The 17,840-nt window shown below is 45.9% G+C and overlaps 1 long non-coding RNA gene across 2 annotated transcripts in view; it reads left to right on the forward strand.

Annotated features, from left to right (window-relative positions):
• Nucleotides 1-16,684: 16,684 nt before the first annotated feature.
• The window catches only part of LOC120046696, a 38,806-nt gene continuing 37,650 nt past the window's right edge, over nt 16,685-17,840 (forward strand). For both annotated transcript variants that reach the window (XR_005476845.1, XR_005476846.1), the window contains exon 1: nt 16,685-17,303. This is a non-coding gene — a long non-coding RNA (uncharacterized LOC120046696). The remainder of the gene's footprint in view (nt 17,304-17,840) is intronic.

Consider the following 17,840-nt stretch of genomic DNA (forward strand, 5'->3'; position numbering starts at 1 on the left):
GCTCGTCGTGTTGATTTTAATATTAAATCATCACCTGTTTGGCAAAGTTGAAGTAGGCTGTGATTCGATGGTAAATTAACAGGCACCGCTTTGATTATATGCAATGCAGGACAAGCTAGTTAACGTAGTAATATCATCAATGTGTACCATGTGTAGTTAACTAGTGATTATGTGAAGATTGGTTGTTTTTTATAAAATAAGTTTAATGCTAGTTAGCAACTTACCTTGGCTTCTTGCAGCCACAAGGTCCTTTTGATGCTGCACTCACGTAACAGGTGGCCAGCCTGCCACAGTTTCCTCATGGATTGCAATGTAATCGGCCATAATCGGCGTCCAAAAAGGCCGATTACCGATTGTTATGAAAACATGAAATCGGCCATAATTAATCGACAATGCCGATTAATCGGTCGACCTCTAGTCACTATAGAGGTGAAAGGAACACCGCACACTTTCTCGCTTTCTCACTTTTGCTGGCACATTGTAGAACAGATGTCCACAGGCAGAAAGTGTATAATGTGCATTGTAGCCCAAAGATATTATTTTGTTGTGTTGAACTTGACAGTAACACGTGTGAGTGAGGGGGAATTATACTTTTTTTTAAACTCGGTGAACGTTATTTTTGCACACATGTAGCCTTGTGCACTTTATCAATGTCTATAGTGGCTGCTATAATAGATCAACAATAGAATGCCTGTTTGTTTCATTCTATTTCTACTTTAATATTTTTTTTTCCCAAGTGCAATATTTATGTGTGTGGTCACAGGTGTTCTATCTTAAAGGCTGTCATGGCTAGCTGCAATATGTGTGTATAGTTTTTTTTCTCAAGACTTGAGTGTCATTTGCAGTAAAGTCTAGGCAACAAATAACATTGGATTGCTTTCTTTACATTTTTTAGCTGTGAATTGGGTTCACATTAACCACTTTCTTTGTTTTACACACAGAGACTGATCATGTAGGCCATATTCTTTGTTGTTTAATTAGTTAAGACCTGCATTTCCACCGAGCAGGGATTTTTTGCGTATTTCAGTGAAAAAAAAAAAAAGTCACCTTTTTGGGCCCTCAGCAGTTTGCAGGTCATATGAAGTGGAAGTAAAGGGCCGACAGTATCAAAGGAACCGGAGGGACATACGCCCAGTTCAGGAGAGCATAGGGCCCAGGAGGTCCACATGAGAAGACTGTGGATATCCTCTGGATGGTGTGAGCAGGACACCTAATGAGGAGACGGGGAAGACCCCACCAGGGCAGTTATCTCTGCCGACTGTGCCTCCACAATTTCAGGAGGATGTGGAAGAGGAAGGAGAGACCCTGAGGCTCTCAGAGGTGCCCAATATGCTACCAGTGTGCCACACTAGGACAAGGGCTAACATAAGGGACATAGGGGGGGCGATCTTAAGAGATGGACCATTTTTTAAATCTAAAAAAATTAAATAAGGGGTTGATAATGTAAATAGGTATTTTCACTGTGGTATTAAAATGGTATGAAGTGCTCAAGCTATTTCTATATGAAAAGGAAGATGTTGATAATGGACATAATGCCAACCTAGAGATGGTGCTAGTGGGGCACCGATCTAGTATAGATAAACAGGTGCATTATGAGTGTCTGATTAGGGTGTAGTGACCTGTAACATGTAATACATGAGTAAAGGATTATGCTTGTATCTTATCTAACTCTCTGACGTGACTTATTCACATACACATATTAACAACCATCTGGCAGTCTGACGGACAAATCTGGGTTTGACGGATGCCAGGAGAACGCTACTTGCCCGATTGCATAGTGCCAACTGTAACGTTTTAGTGGAGCAGGAATAATGGTCTGGGGCTGTTTTTCATGGTTCAGGCTAAGCCCCTTAGTTCCAGTGAAGGGAAATCTTAATGTTACAGCATACAATGACGTTCTAGACGATTCTGTGCTTCCAACTTTGCGGCAGCAGTTTGGGGAAGGCCCTTTCCTGTTTCATCATGACAATCCCCCCATGCACAAAGTGAGGTCCATACAGAAATGGTTTGTCGATCTTTGTGGAAGAACTTGACTGGCCTGCACAGAGCCCTGACCTCAACCCCATCAAACACCTTTGGGATGAATTGGAACACCGACTGTGAGCCAGGCCTAATCGCCCAACATCAGTGTCCGGCCTCACTAATGTTCTTGTGGCTGAATGGAAGCAAGTCCCCACGGAAATGTTCCAACATCTAGTGGAAAGCCTTCCCAGAAGAGTGGAGGCTGTTGTAGCAGCTAAGGGGGGACTAACTCCATGTTAATGCCCATGATTTTGGAATGAGATGTTTTACAAGCAGGTGTCCACATACTTTTGGTCATGTAGTGTACCTTGAATGGTTGGAGCTTTTCCGTCCATGGTGGAAAGACAGTTTGAACAGAACCAGGTTTCAACCGGTCCTGATTATAGTCAGTGGCCACAAAGTGATCACCGGACATGGTCAACCGCAGCTGTTGGATGACTTTAGGCGTCGAATCGACACCATAAGCAAGATATCAGATGGCCTGCAGCCATGCCTGACACAAAGCTCCATTGCAGTCAGGAAAAGGAGTGGAAATGTGTAGTGTATTTGTATCTGACTGGAACATTATTGTACCCGGGTACAATGCACTTCATTTTGGCCAACGTCATTCAGCTACTCGACTACTAACGCTATTCGCCTACACTTACATTACTTCAGAGATTACTAACCGCTAGCCTAGCTAGCTACCATCTTTGTTTTTACTTCCTTTTGTTCTGATTTCCTTTCATGAAGACCGATAGCAAGACGCTCATTCGCCCTGCCTCCTGTAATTATCCATCTTAGAACCACGAAGAAGAGTATCTACCAGATTACAAACTATATGGAAGACCTTTGCACTAGCACGAAGTAGGACTTTGTTTTTTTATACTTTTTACATTAAACAACACGTTTATTTAGCAAAACAATGCCTAGACACCAATCATTTTTTTATGTAATAATAACTACACTTTTTTATGCTTTTTAGGTAATTTTGGAATTTCAACATTTTGATATAATAATAATACAGAAATCTAAACACTCCAAGAATGGACCTAAATACTGTCTGGGGTACTGACAAACAGCCAGACCTGCCCAGACGTGTAGCCGGGTCAACTTCCCCTTTAAGTCGTTTTGCACAGTTGGAGGTTGAGGGTACAGAGTGTCTGTGTTGAGAGCTCGGAAAAGATGTCTAGTTCGTACATAGATTGTGTATAGGGTGTGTACTGTATGTGCATGTTAATGTGTTCATTTGCGAATATGTAAATTTATTTTGTGTGTGTGTGTGTGTGTGTGTGTGTGTGTGAGAGAGAATAGAGCCCTTGTGTCAAGTCCAACATCACTCAGAAAACAATGATGCATTGTGGATGAACACATCTGATCTAGCAGTCCATGCATGAGCCCATTGTTCTGCCATGAGTAACATGGTACGGCCTGTGTGTGCTTGTGCGAGTGGGCAAGTGCGAAAGTCACATTACGTCAATTTTACTGAAGTCAACAAGACCTCACAAGCTTGCTGTCTAAGACCACCTGACACTACTGGGCCAATCAGTTCACTCCAAATGCCCAGAAGAAGATAGTGACAAGGGGATTGAGAATGAGATAATGGTACAAGATAAAGAGATCCACCTCATCCCAAAATCCGCCTCTATCTCCTATATAGTGAAAATGTCATCTAGCCAATTAAAGAGATGCTGTCCTAGCTAGATGAAATCAAAAACAAATTGGGTGTCTGTAGATGGGCTCCTCAGTTAGGTGTTCCACCCCTCAGCAGAGAACAGGCTGTCACATGGGTCACCATTTTAACACTACACTCCTGACCTGCCTCTGATACCAACATATTTTAGATCCTTCACCAGCACTGTCCTTTCTCTCACATTCTCTCTCACACACTCCATTGAGTCTCTTCCTCTGTATCCCTGTCTCTTTCTCTCTCCCCTTTTCTCTCACTCTGCATCTTCTCTCTCTCTTTGTCATATACTCACCTCTCTTTCTTTTTCTCTTTGTCTCCTCTGTTTTCTCTCTCTCTCTCTGCATCTTATGTTTCTCTTTTTATCATTTACCCCCCTCTCTCTCTCTCTCCCTCTTTCCTTTTCTCTTTGTCTCCTCTGTTTTTTTTTCTCTCTCTCTCTCTGCATCTTATGTTTCTCTTTTTATCATTTACCCCCCCTCTCTCTCTCCCTCTTTCTTTTTCTCTTTGTCTCCTCTGTTTTCTCTCTCTCTCTCTCTCTCTGCATCTTATGTTTTTCTTTCTATCATTTACCCTCCCTCTCTCTCTCCCTCTTTCTTTTTCTCTTTGTCTCCTCTATTTTCTCTCTCTGCATCTTGTGTTTCGCTTTCAGTCTATCATTTACCCCCTCTTTTCTTTTCTCTCTCCACCACTCGTCAGCTTCATCCTAAATGTGCCTGTTAGTGCTGTTTCTGCCTCACCGTCTCCATTCTCAGCATCAAAGTAAGAGAAGGAAAAAAACGACAGAACAAAAGTCACACTCAAGAAAATACCCTGAATTCAGATCTCTCCTAGGCCCTCTTTTTATCCAGAGGCGAGAGAAAGGCTGGTTTGATGAATAACAGACATGGAGAGAGCTAAAAACTCCCTTCAGATAGAACAAGACTTCCTCCGTGTGTGTTTTTCCCCTTAGGTAGTTTAGAGAGGGGGAGAGGAGGAATGAGAGGGACGGGGGATATAAACACAGATTTGGAAAATGATGCACGCTCTCTCTCACTTTCTCTGAACACACACTCTGCCTACCCCCAGATGTCGATTGCTAACGAGCGCTAGTGGCGTTTTCCTAACAGCCTAAACAGCGCTGTATGCAGGGCTGATCTGGCTAGGGAGATAGCATAACTTAGCTTTGCTCCCCTGTGTTGAAGTGCTCTCAGTGCAGCTTCAGTTAGTCAGTGACCTCCTGAGGTTGGCCAAGAGAAGCTAGGAGAAGCCTACTTGGCAGTGAATAGTAGAGGGTTTTAGGTGCTCTCTCTCTCTCTCTCTCTCTCTCTCTCTCAGGGAGGGTAGAGGTTGAGTAAGGCTGTCACTCAGGTGATCAGATACAGCCACTTGACTTGGCCCAGGCAGAAAGGGCCTTTGTGGTGTCCAACACACACACAACCACACACAAAGTCAATCTCTGGCCCACAGAGATCTTTCAATCACAGCAGAGTTGTTCTAGCCTTTGGCATGTGTGTTTGCCTGTGCATGTGTGTGATTGCCCATATCCTTCACCATATGAGTTTGTCCTGTGCTTCTAGATCTTGTGTGTGTGACCTTCTGGTGAATGTGATGACGACTGTCTATCTCAGGCTCTGCTAGGCTGGTTAGTGACAATGCCCTAGCTTACACTACTGGCTGCTTACTAATCCTCCTCTTTTCATCTTTCCCCCCTTCTGTCGCTCTCCCTCCGTTTTCCCTTCTCTTCCATGTCCTCTAATGCCTCCCTCCTTTCTTCTTTCTCTTTCGTTCTCTCCCTGTTCCGCCTCTAACCACCTCTTTCTATATACCCCTCTCTTTCTCTCTATACATCCTTCCCCTGCCCCCTAATCCTATCTCTTTTTTTTCTCCTTCCCTCTTTCCCTCCCTGCAGAAGTGTTCTGAAGCTGCTGCCTCTCCCTCCTCACAGGCTGCTGAGAAGAACAGGCAGGAGGTCTGACGTTTTACCGTCATGCCAACTGGTGTTGTGTTGTGCTGCGCTGGTCCTTTCTGTGTGCTGGGCTCTGCTATGCTGTGGTGCTCTTTCTTGGAATGGTTTTCCAATGCCCCCTCATCACATACAGCACCATCACAGTACACTTCCAAGTGTGTGTTTTTGTGAGTGTTTGCAGCATGCGTGTAGGGCTGGGACGGGCATGGAATTTTGACCGTGGTCTCTGTAATAACCATTCAAATTAAACATTTTGATGGCGGTCTTCATCCGTAACACAGTGCCGGCCCTACGTGTGTGACATGAGGGAATGTGTATTTATTTATTTATCCTTTATTGAACTAGGCAAGTCAGTTAAGAACAAATTCTTATTTACAATGACAGCCTACCGGGGAACATTGGGTTAACTGCCTTGTTCAAGGGCAGAACGACTGATTCTTTACCTTGTCCGCTCGGGGATTCGATCCAGCAACCTTTCGGTTACAGGTCCAACGATTTAACCACTAGGCTACCTGCCGCCCCAACTATCTCAATCCTGAATGAACCCCATAGTGAAGAGGTTGAATGACTGAATAATGGAGGCTGCTAGATCACCAAGGCACCAGCCCACTGCCCCTCACTAAGCACAATGACTCAGACAGGCAACCATCAAGCTCTTATTGCTCTGGAAGAGAAGACGGTAACTCCATATGAGATTTGAATTGCTCATAACTACACTAAATTGTTCCACAAGGGGGCAAATCGTCTGAAAGAGAAGGTGTGAGAGTTTATACAGGTGTCGCTGTGAGTGCAGCTGAATCACTTCTCTTGCCGTGCGTGTGCCACTGTGTTAAAGTGAATAAGGGGTAAACCTATTTTTAGGAAGTTTTTCAACCTCTGATTCATTTGTTTGTGTGTGTGTGTGTGTGTGTGTGTGTGTGTGTGTGTGTGTGTGTGTGTGTGTGTTTCTTAAGACTACGTGTGCCCCATCCAGGTGTGTTATTTTATGTGTTGTCATTGCTGACCTAACCTCCAGTGTCTCTTTCTTGATAGACGGAACAAGAGAAGAAGAAGGAGGAAAAGAAGGTACAAGATGGTAGTTTGGGGTCATGGTGAGTCACGTGCGTGTCTTTATGTGCACACTCACGCGTGTTTGTGGAGCTTTTCCTGTTGGGACTGAGTGGCTCTAGGTCACGGTGAATAATGCAGTGTGTGCGCGCGTCCACGCCATTCTCGCATTCTTAGCGCTGGAGGGAATAGCGGACGTTCGTTCGACAGGCTCTTGACAGACTGTGCGCTGCACTGTTGGGAAGGGCCTGTTAAGTAAGCATTTCATTGTTAGTCTACACCTGTTGTTTACGAAGCATGTGACAAATACAATTTGATTTGTGTGTGTGTGTGTGTGTGTGTGTGTTTGCTGGGTCAAGGTTAGTTATGTGAATAATCCCATGGCCTGTGGAATAGCGTACTCTGTCTTGGTTTATATAGTGATGATGGGGCTTTCTGCTCCACTGCCCACAGGGAATAGAGACTGCCTGGAAAAAACACTGTACTGTACCCAGGCTTTACTGAACACTGCCCATACTGAACACACACGGAACATTCTCTAGTTCTGTTGCTTAACACCCGCTACTCAACACACACTGAACACAGTCTGAAACACTACTCTAAGTACTCTTAGTCTTAGCTGAACACTTACTGAACATAAACTGCTCTTACTGAACATGGAACATCCAATCCTCTTGCTGAACACACAGGGATCCTAATTTGTGACTCAGACTGCCAAAACAACTCACTGAACACACACCAGCTACCCACAGCTTTATTATAACAACTTCAATGACGCCACAGTGAGTGACCCGGCTTAGTCCTTTTCTGACCCACCCGACCCTGTCAGAGACCCAGACTCAAGGCAAAGCATGCTGGGAATCAGAAAGCAGGAGAATGTGCCCTCTGTGCTGACCTGCAGTCTGAGAGCAGATTGATTGACGTGTGTGTGTGTGTGCGCGCGAACGTGCGCTCTCGTGCGTGTGTGTGCATGTCTGTCCGGCTGTGTGATGACAGCTGTGTGTGTGTGTGTGTGTGTGTGTGTGTGTGTGTGTGTGTGTGTGTGTGTGTGTGACGCAGCAGTGGGTGTAGTGGATTTGCAGTTCTGTCACTTGCTCATCTCTGTTCCTCACTTATGCTTATCAGCTGGGCCCCTGCTGTCGATCGGACCCGGAGTCTAGGAGATATTTTAGTGTGTGGGGCTGTATGTTTATGAGGCTGTGTGTTTGTTGGGAAATATTTGTGTGTGTGTGTGTGCTTACGTGTTTCTTTCCGTATACTGTATAAGCTCAAGGGTCTGTGTGTGTGTGTGGTGCTGACATGCTAAAAGCTTGCTAATCTCAGAGAGGATAGCAGAGGAAACATGCTGACAGCCTGGCTCTTCTCTCTCTCTCTGATCATCCCCCTCCTTGAGTGTGTCATTTTATGACCCCATCCGAGCCCTCTCTCTAAATGTCCACACTCACACACACTCTCTAAGTGGTTGCACACACACACTCACTCACTCTAATCGTCCCAACGTCCGCACTCCCACGCACTGAATCCAGTTATAGAACACCCCAGCAAGGGGAGAGGAGGAGGGGGGAGGGATGGGGAGAGGAGGAGGGGGAGGGGGAGGGAATGAGGGATGGGGAGAGGAGGAGGGGGGAGGGAATGAGGGATGGGGAGAGGAAAGGAGGAGGGATGGGGAGAGGAGAGGGGGAGGGATGGGGAGAGGAGAGGGGAGGGGATGGGGAGAGGAGACGGGGGAGGGAATGAGGGATGGGGAGAGGAGAAGGGGGAGGGAATGAGAAATGGGTAGAGGAGAGGAGGAGGGGGGAGGGAATGAGGGATGGGGGTAGGAGGGGGGGGATGGGGAGAGGAGGAGGGGGAGGGAATGAGGGATGGGGAGAGGAGGAGGGGGGAGGGAATGAGGGATGGGGAGAGGAGGGGGGAGGGAGGGAGGGATGGGGAGAGGAGGAGGGGTGGAGGGATGGGGAGAGGAGAGGAGGAGGGAATGAGGGATGGGGAGAGGAGGAGGAGGGAATGAGGGAGAGGAGGAGGGGGAGGGAATGAGGGATGGGGAGAGGAGGAGGGGGAGAGAATGAGGGATGGGGAGAGGAGGAGGGTGGAGGAGGAAAGGAAGATGGGGCTTTTAGAATAATCGCTCCTCTCAAAGCAGCAGGAACTCAAGGTAAAGGAGGATGGGAGATGTGCACATCCTCTATTTCTTAGAGAGGGGACTTAGAAACAACCGTACTCTGCTTTTAGAATGAATATGCAGTCATATCGTTTCACACCGTCACACGAAGCACTGGATATGTATGCGCATCAGTTAATCAATCAACCAATCAATCACACACACATTTCCATGACATGTTTTACCTCTGTTCCATAGCTAACCCTAAAGGCACACAGGCCTTTGTCTTCAGAAAGTATTCACACCCCCTGACTTTTTCCACATATTGTTGTTACAGCCTCAATTTAAAATTGATTACATTTTGATTTTGTGTCACTGGTCTACACACAATACCCCATAATGTCAAAGTGGAATTATGTTTTAAGAAATGTTAACAAATTAATACATTAAAAGCTGAAATGTATTGCGTCAATAAGTATTCAACCCCTTTGTTATGTCAAGCCTAAATAACTTAAAGAGTAAAAATGTGCTTAACAAGTGTCATGGCCACGACACAAGTCAGATAATTAGTTGCATGGACTAACTCTGTGTGCAATAATGGTGTTTAAACCGACCCACCCTCCCGGATCCGGGATCCTCCTCATCAGAAACGTTAACTAGCATAGCCTAGCATAGCGCCACAAGTAAATAATAGCATATAAATATCATGAAATCACAAGTCCAATACAGCAAATGAAAGATAAACATCTTGTGAATCCAGCCAACATGTCCGATTTTTAAAATGTTTTACAGCGAAAACACAACATATATTTATGTTAGCTCACCACAATAGCCCAAAACACAACGCCATTTTTTCACCGCAAAGATAGCTTTCACAAAACCCACAAATAGAGATAAAAATAATCACTAACCTTTGAACAACTTCATCAGATGACAGTCTTATAACATCATGTTATACAATACATTTATGTTTTGTTCGAAAATGCATATTTATAGCTACAAAACCTGGTTTTACATTGGCGCCATGATCATAAATGGCTCCAAAACAGCCGGAATAATTACAGAGAGCAACGTGAAATACAGAAATACTCATCATAAAACATTTATGAAAAATACATGTTGTACATATAATTAAAGATACACTGGTTCTTAATGCAACCGCTGTGTTAGATTTAAAAAAATAACTTTAGTAAAAAGCACAGCATACAATAATCTGAGACAGCGCTCAGCCATTCTCCGCCATGTTGGAGTCAACATATTCAACAAAAATACGAAATAACATCATAAATATTCTCTTACCTTTGATGAACTTTCATCAGAATGCAGTGCCAGGAATCCTTGTACCACAATAAATCGTTGTTTTGTTTTAGAATGTCCATTTCTTCAACTTTGGCTAGCATGTGTAGCTCACGTGTCCATGAAAGTTTGACGCATGGAACGAAAAATTAAAAAAGTGATAATAAAAGTCGAATAAACTGGTCAAACTCAGTTGAGAATCCATCTTTAGGATGTTTTTCTCGTATGTATCCAATAACGTCCCAGACGGAGCATTTCTTCGTGTCTACCTAAGGCATTGCAGAAAATGATATGGTGCACCCAGGTGCTCAGCAAAATACTGCCAATATGGCTGACCTGTCACTCCAAAAGCTCTCATTCGGTCCCACATCAGGCTAGACACCTCATTCAACGTTCTACTGCCTGTTGACATCTAGTGGAAGGTGTATGAAGTGCATACATATCCATAAATACAAGGCAATTGAATAGGCGAAGCCTTTCACAGAGACCCATTTCAGAATTTTCACTTCCTGTTTGGAAGTTTGCCTACCAAATGAGTTCTGTTTTACTCACAGATATAATTCAAACAGTTTTAGAAACTTCAGAGTGTTTTCTATCCAATAATAATATGCATATCATATGATCTAGAACAGAGTACGAGGCCGTTTAATTTGGGCACTATTTTTACCCAAAGTAAAAATGGCGCCCCCTATTAAGAAGACGTTTTAACATGATTTGTGAATGACTACCCCATCTCTGTAACCCACACATACAATTATCTCTAAGGTCCCTCAGTCGAGCAGTGATTTTCAAGCACAGATTCAACTACAAAGACCACGGAGGTCTAACGGGTGTCGTCGTCGGATGAAGAGGAATCGGACCAAAGCGCAGCATGGTAAGTGTTCATGACTGTTTATTTAAACTGAACACTAAACAAAAATAGCAAAGTGAATAACCGAAACCGAAACAGTCCTGTCAGGTGCAAAACACTAAACAGAAAACAACTACCCACAAAGCATAGGTGGGGAAAAGCTACCTAAGTGTGGTTCCCAATCAGAGACAGCGATAGACAGCTGTCCCTGATTGAGAACCATACCCGGCCAAAACAAAGAAATACAAAACATAGAAAAAGGAACATAGAATGCCCACCCAAATCACACCCTGACCAAACCAAAATAGAGACATAAACGGTCAGGGCGTGACGGTCAGGGCGTGACAGGAGTGACAGGAGGCCACACAAAGAAGGGCACCTATTGGTAAAAATAAAAAAGCCGACATTGATTATCTCTTTGAGCATGGGAAAGTTGTTACACTTTGGATGGTGTATCAATACACCCAGTCATCACAAAGATCTAGGCCTCCTTCCTAACTCAGTTGCTTGAGAGGAAGGAAACTACTCAGGGATTTCACCATGAGGCCAATTTTAATCCAGTTGCAGAGTTAAATGGCAGTGATAGTAGAATTGAGGATGGCTCAACAACATTGTAGTTATCCACAATACTTACCTAAATGACAGAGTGAAAAGAAAGAAGCTTGTACAGAATAAAAAATATTCCAAAACATTCATCCTGTTTGCAATAAGCCGTTAAAGTAATACTTTAAAAAATGTGTCAAAGAAATTCACTTTAAAATTTGTGGATTCGGCTATTTCCATTGATTTATTGATTCCGGAGTTCCAAATTAAGCAGCAGCAGCTGAAAAGATGAGCTCCTACAAATATTGAAATTTAAATGTTTTTTTTTAGAGTAAAGTACATCGAAAAAAATCAAAAGAAAACTGCAAACTGAATAGGAGACCAAACAAGCAGCTAACAAAGAAGAAAGGCTTTTGAAAAAGTAACAATTTTTCATAAAATTATACCGTTTTCTTAGCTAGCTAAGTTGTTTACCTGTTGCTAGGCAGTTGCTAGGGACATTCCTGGAAGAAGCTAGCTAGCTAACAAGGAGTGTCTAGTTGGCAGAAGAGAAGAAGGGACAAAGAAGGGACAAAGTGGGACAAAATAAGGACAGAAGAAAAGGGAAAGGGGACATTAAGGTGAAGCAGTCCTCTAAAGACACAAAAGACAATAATACAAGAAACAACACTTCTATTGCCTCTCCCTCTATGATACGCACTTCCGGGTTGGAGCGAGTAGTTGCATTCCGCTTCGCTCCACAGGTAGTATTACATTTCATTTCATTACAGTACAACAGTTTGATTTGTTTGATCTTAGCTGGCTACATAGCCGTCTTTGTATCCAAGATAATTGTGTAGTCTAGAGTAATTGTCGAGGTTACCTAGCCAGCTACACTTTCAAACAAAGTCAACAACGCAGCCACTGCTAGCTAGCCTATTTCACCAGCCAGCAGTACTATATCATTTTAGTCAATAAGATTTTTTGCAACGTAAGCTTAAACTTTCTGAACATTCGAGACGTGTAGTCCACTTGTCATTCCAATCTCCTTTGCATTAGCGTAGCCTCTTCTGTAGCCTGTCAACTATGTGTCTGTCTATCCCTGTTCTCTCCTCTCTGCATAGACCATACAAACGCTTCACACCGCGTGGCCGCTGCTACTCTAACCTGGTGGTACCAGCGCGCACGACCCACGTGGAGTTCCAGGTCTCAGGCAGCCTCTGGAACTGCCGATCTGCGGCCAACAAGGCAGAGTTCATCTCAGCCTATGCTTCCCTCCAGTCCCTCGACTTCTTGGCACTGACGGAAACATGGATTACCAATGATAACACTGCTACTCCTACTGCTCTCTCCTCGTCTGCCCACGTGTTCTCGCACACCCCGAGAGCTTCTGGTCAGCGGGGTGGTGGCACTGGGATCCTCATCTCTCCCAAGTGGACATTTTCTCTTTCTCCCCTGACCCATCTGTCTATCGCCTCCTTTGAATTCCATGCTGTCACAGTTATCAGCCCTTTCAAGCTTAACATCCTTATCATTTATCGCCCTCCAGGTTCCCTTGGAGAGTTCATCAATGAGCTTGACGCCCTGATAAGTTCCTTTCCTGAGGATGGCTCACCTCTCACAGTTCTGGGTGACTTTAATCTCCCCACGTCTACCTTTGACTCATTCCTCTCTGCCTCCTTCTTTCCACTCCTCTCCTCTTTTGACCTCACCCTCTCACCTTCCCCCCCTACTCACAAGGCAGGCAATACGCTTGACCTCATCTTTACTAGATGCTGTTCTTCCACTAATCTCATTGCAACTCCCCTCCAAGTCTCCGACCACTACCTTGTATCCTTTTCCCTCTCGCTCTCATCCAACACTTCCCACACTGCCCCTACTCGGATGGTATCGCGCCGTCCCAACCTTCGCTCTCTCTCCCCCGCTACTCTCTCCTCTTCCATCCTATCATCTCTTCCCTCTGCTCAAACCTTCTCCAACCTATCTCCTGATTCTGCCTCCTCAACCCTCCTCTCCTCCCTTTCTGCATCCTTTGACTCTCTATGTCCCCTATCCTCCAGGCCGGCTCGGTCCTCCCCTCCTGCTCCGTGGCTCGACGACTCATTGCGAGCTCACAGAACAGGGCTCCGGGCAGCCGAGCGGAAATGGAGGAAAACTCGCCTCCCTGCGGACCTGGCATCCTTTCACTCCCTCCTCTCTACATTCTCCTCTTCTGTCTCTGCTGCTAAAGCCAATTTCTACCACTCTAAATTCCAAGCATCTGCCTCTAACCCTAGGAAGCTCTTTGCCACCTTCTCCTCCCTCCTGAATCCTCCTCCCCCTCCTCCCCCCTCCTCCCTCTCTGCGGATGACTTCGTCAACCATTTTGAAAAGAAGGTCGACGACATCCGATCCTCGTTTGCTAAGTCAAACGACACCGCTGGTTCTGCTCACACTGCCCTACCCTGTGCTTTGACCTCTTTCTCCCCTCTCTCTCCAGATGAAATCTCGCGTCTTGTGACGGCCGGCCGCCCAACAACCTGCCCGCTTGACCCTATCCCCTCCTCTCTTCTCCAGACCATTTCCGGAGACCTTCTCCCTTACCTCACCTCGCTCATCAACTCATCCTTGACCGCTGGCTACGTCCCTTCCGTCTTCAAGAGAGCGAGAGTTGCACCCCTTCTGAAAAAACCTACACTCGATCCCTCTGATGTCAATAACTACAGACCAGTATCCCTTCTTTCTTTTCTCTCCAAAACTCTTGAACGTGCCGTCCTTGGCCAGCTCTCCTGCTATCTCTCTCAGAATGACCTTCTTGATCCAAATCAGTCAGGTTTCAAGACTAGTCATTCAACTGAGACTGCTCTTCTCTGTGTCACGGAGGCGCTCCGCACTGCTAAAGCTAACTCTCTCTCCTCTGCTCTCATCCTTCTAGACCTATCGGCTGCCTTTGATACTGTGAACCATCAGATCCTCCTCTCCACCCTCTCCGAGCTGGGCATCTCCGGCAAGGTCCACGCTTGGATTGCGTCCTACCTGACAGGTCGCTCCTACCAGGTGGCGTGGCGAGAATCTGTCTCCGCACCACGTGCTCTCACCACTGGTGTCCCCCAGGGCTCTGTTCTAGGCCCTCTCCTATTCTCGCTATACACCAAGTCACTTGGCTCTGTCATATCCTCACATGGTCTCTCCTATCATTGCTATGCAGACGACACACAATTAATCTTCTCCTTTCCCCCCTCTGATAACCAGGTGATGAATCGCATCTCTGCATGTCTGGCAGACATATCAGTGTGGATGACGGATCACCACCTCAAGCTGAACCTCGGCAAGACGGAGCTGCTCTTCCTCCCGGGGAAGGACTGCCCGTTCCATGATCTCGCCATCACGGTTGACAACTCCATTGTGTCCTCCTCCCAGAGTGCTAAGAACCTTGGCGTGATCCTGGACAACACCCTGTCGTTCTCAACTAACATCAAGGCGGTGACCCGTTCCTGTAGGTTCATGCTCTACAACATTCGCAGAGTACGACCCTGCCTCACGCAGGAAGCGGCGCAGGTCCTAATCCAGGCACTTGTCATCTCCCGTCTGGATTACTGCAACTCGCTGTTGGCTGGGCTCCCTGCCTGTGCCATTAAACCCCTACAACTCATCCAGAACGCCGCAGCCCGTCTGGTGTTCAACTTTCCCAAGTTCTCTCACGTCACCCCGCTCCTCCGCTCTCTCCACTGGCTTCCAGTTGAAGCTCGCATCCGCTACAAGACCATGGTGCTTGCCTACGGAGCTGTGAGGGGAACGGCACCTCCGTACCTTCAGGCTCTGATCAGGCCCTACACCCAAACAAGGGCACTGCGTTCATCCACCTCTGGCCTGCTCGCCTCCCTACCTCTGAGGAAGTACAGTTCCCGCTCAGCCCAGTCAAAACTGTTCGCTGCTCTGGCACCCCAATGGTGGAACAAACTCCCTCACGACGCCAGGTCAGCGGAGTCAATCACCACCTTCCGGAGACACCTGAAACCCCACCTCTTTAAGGAATACCTAGGATAGGATAAAGTAATCCTTCTAACCCCCCCCTCCCCCCCCTTAAAAGAGTTAGATGCACTATTGTAAAGTGGTTGTTCCACTGGATATCATAAGGTGAATGCACCAATTTGTAAGTCGCTCTGGATAAGAGCGTCTGCTAAATGACTTAAATGTAAATGTAATTTCAGCCACACCAGTTGCTCACATGTCTATAAAATCGAGCACACAGCCATGCAATCTCCATAGACACACATTGGCAGTAGAATGGCCTTACTGAAGAGTTCAGTGACTTTCAACGTGGCACCGTCATAGAATGCCACCTTTCCAAAAAGTCAGTTAGTCAAATTTCTCCCCTGCTAGAGCTGCTCCAGTCAACTGCCCCGGTCAGGTGCTGTTATTGTGAGATGGAATCGTCTGTCCTCGGTCGCAACACTCACTACCGAGTTCCAAACTGCCTCTGGAAGCAACGTCAGCACAAGAACAGTCCTTCGGGAGCTTTTTGAAATTAGTTTACATGGCTGAGCAGCTGCACAGAAGTCTAAGATCATCATGCGCAATGCCAAGCATCGGCTGGAGTGGTGTAAAACTCGCCACCGTTGGACTCTGGAGCAGTGGAAACGCTTTCTCTGGAGTGATGAATCACGCTTCGCCATCTGGCAGTCCGACGGACAAATCTGGGTTTGAGAACGCTACTAGCCCGAATGCATAGTTCAGACTGTAAAGTTTGGTGGAGGAGGAATAATGGTCTGGGGCTGTTTTTCATGGTTCGGGCCCCTTAGTTCCAGTGAAGGGAAATCTTAACGCTACAGAATACAGTGACATTCTAGACGATTTTGTGTTTCCAACTTTGTGGCAACAGTTTGGGGAAGGCCTTTTTTCCTGCTTCAGGCATGGCATTGCCCACGTGCAAAAAGCGAGGTTCATACAGAAATGGTTTGTCGAGATCCGTGTGGAAGAACTTGACCTGGCTGCATAGAGCCCTGACCTCAACCCAATCGAACACCTTTGGGATGAATTCGAAAGTCGCCTGCAAGCCAGGCCTAATTGCCAAACATCAGTGCTCGACCTCACTAATGATCTTATTGCTGAATCGAAGCAAGTCACTGCAGCACTCTTCCCAAAAGAGTGGATGCTGTTATAGTAGCAAAGGGGGGACCAACTCCAAATTAATGCCCATGATTTTGGAATGAGATTTTTGACCAGCAGGTGTTCACATACTTTTGTCTTCTAGGATGATTCAGAGATAGGGGAGAGATATGGTATAATCAATGTTATGAGATGCAGTAAGAGTTGCACAGTCTATGGTTTAGATGCTTTTCCATTAGGTAGCACTAGCAGATAGATACTAGATAATGTTTTGATGGGGTGATAACGTATAGAAGACATTAGATGAGGACGTATAGACCTAGGCTCAGCTGTATAGACTATAGCAGGGATGGTCTACTTTGTTGGGAGTGGGGGCCACAGAAGTCCGGAACTCATCATGAGGGTCCGCAGTGGCTCGTTGGTTTGCAAACCCCCCCCCTTTTATGATGTACGTTTTAAAGTTAATTCGATGAAATTCCCCGCATTTTGCCATGTGATGTGATAACTGATGATGAATGGGCCCCACGCTGGTCAGTAATTTGGCCATGCCTACTAGAAGTTTAGATAGCTGGCCGCTAGACCAATTTACCAATCAAAAAAACAAAATAGCTGACATGAGCTAATTGAGTGACTGCTGATGCACAAGTACATTTCGGAATTGCACCTTGTGTATTCTCTCTCTCAACAGTAAATTGAGACCTTGGCTGAGTTCCAAAAAACCATTGGGTCCGCGTCCAGGCCGCCAGTGCCCATCCGGGAACTAGAGGTATGGAATAACATCTGGCTGCTGTTAGGTAACTTATTTGCATCAGAGTGATCCTCCCTCAGCATCTGATTAGTTGGATAGCCTACTGACTGGGGTTAACTTGGATTATTAAGATTCTCTTCGCTATTGAAGGCTATGTAGTTCTACATTTTGATGAACAAATTCAACATGCACAGATGCTTTCTCACCTGTTCTTTTCCATCTATCCATCACACCCCTCTCTCTCATTCATCCCTTTGCCCTTCCTTTTCTCTCTCCATCTCTATTCTCTTTTCCTCTCTCCTTTCTCTATTACCCCACTCCTAACCCACCTCCCCTGTATGTCCACTGCCTTTGGGCTGTAGGCCTAATTAGGCTCTAGCCATGATTCTGGCCATCTGCTGGTCTCTCTCTGTGTCAATTCTCATTGGCTGAACTCTGGCTGAGTGCAAAGTCAGAATGTAACACCTGCAGTGAGTGTGTGCGTATGACAGTGTGTAGGATGTGAGGGAAGAGGGGTGGTGAGGTAGTGTATTTTATTGGGAGGGGGAAGGGTAC

This window comes from Salvelinus namaycush, chromosome 4, assembly GCF_016432855.1.
Source record: "Salvelinus namaycush isolate Seneca chromosome 4, SaNama_1.0, whole genome shotgun sequence".
NCBI classification, from domain to species: domain Eukaryota; kingdom Metazoa; phylum Chordata; class Actinopteri; order Salmoniformes; family Salmonidae; genus Salvelinus; species Salvelinus namaycush.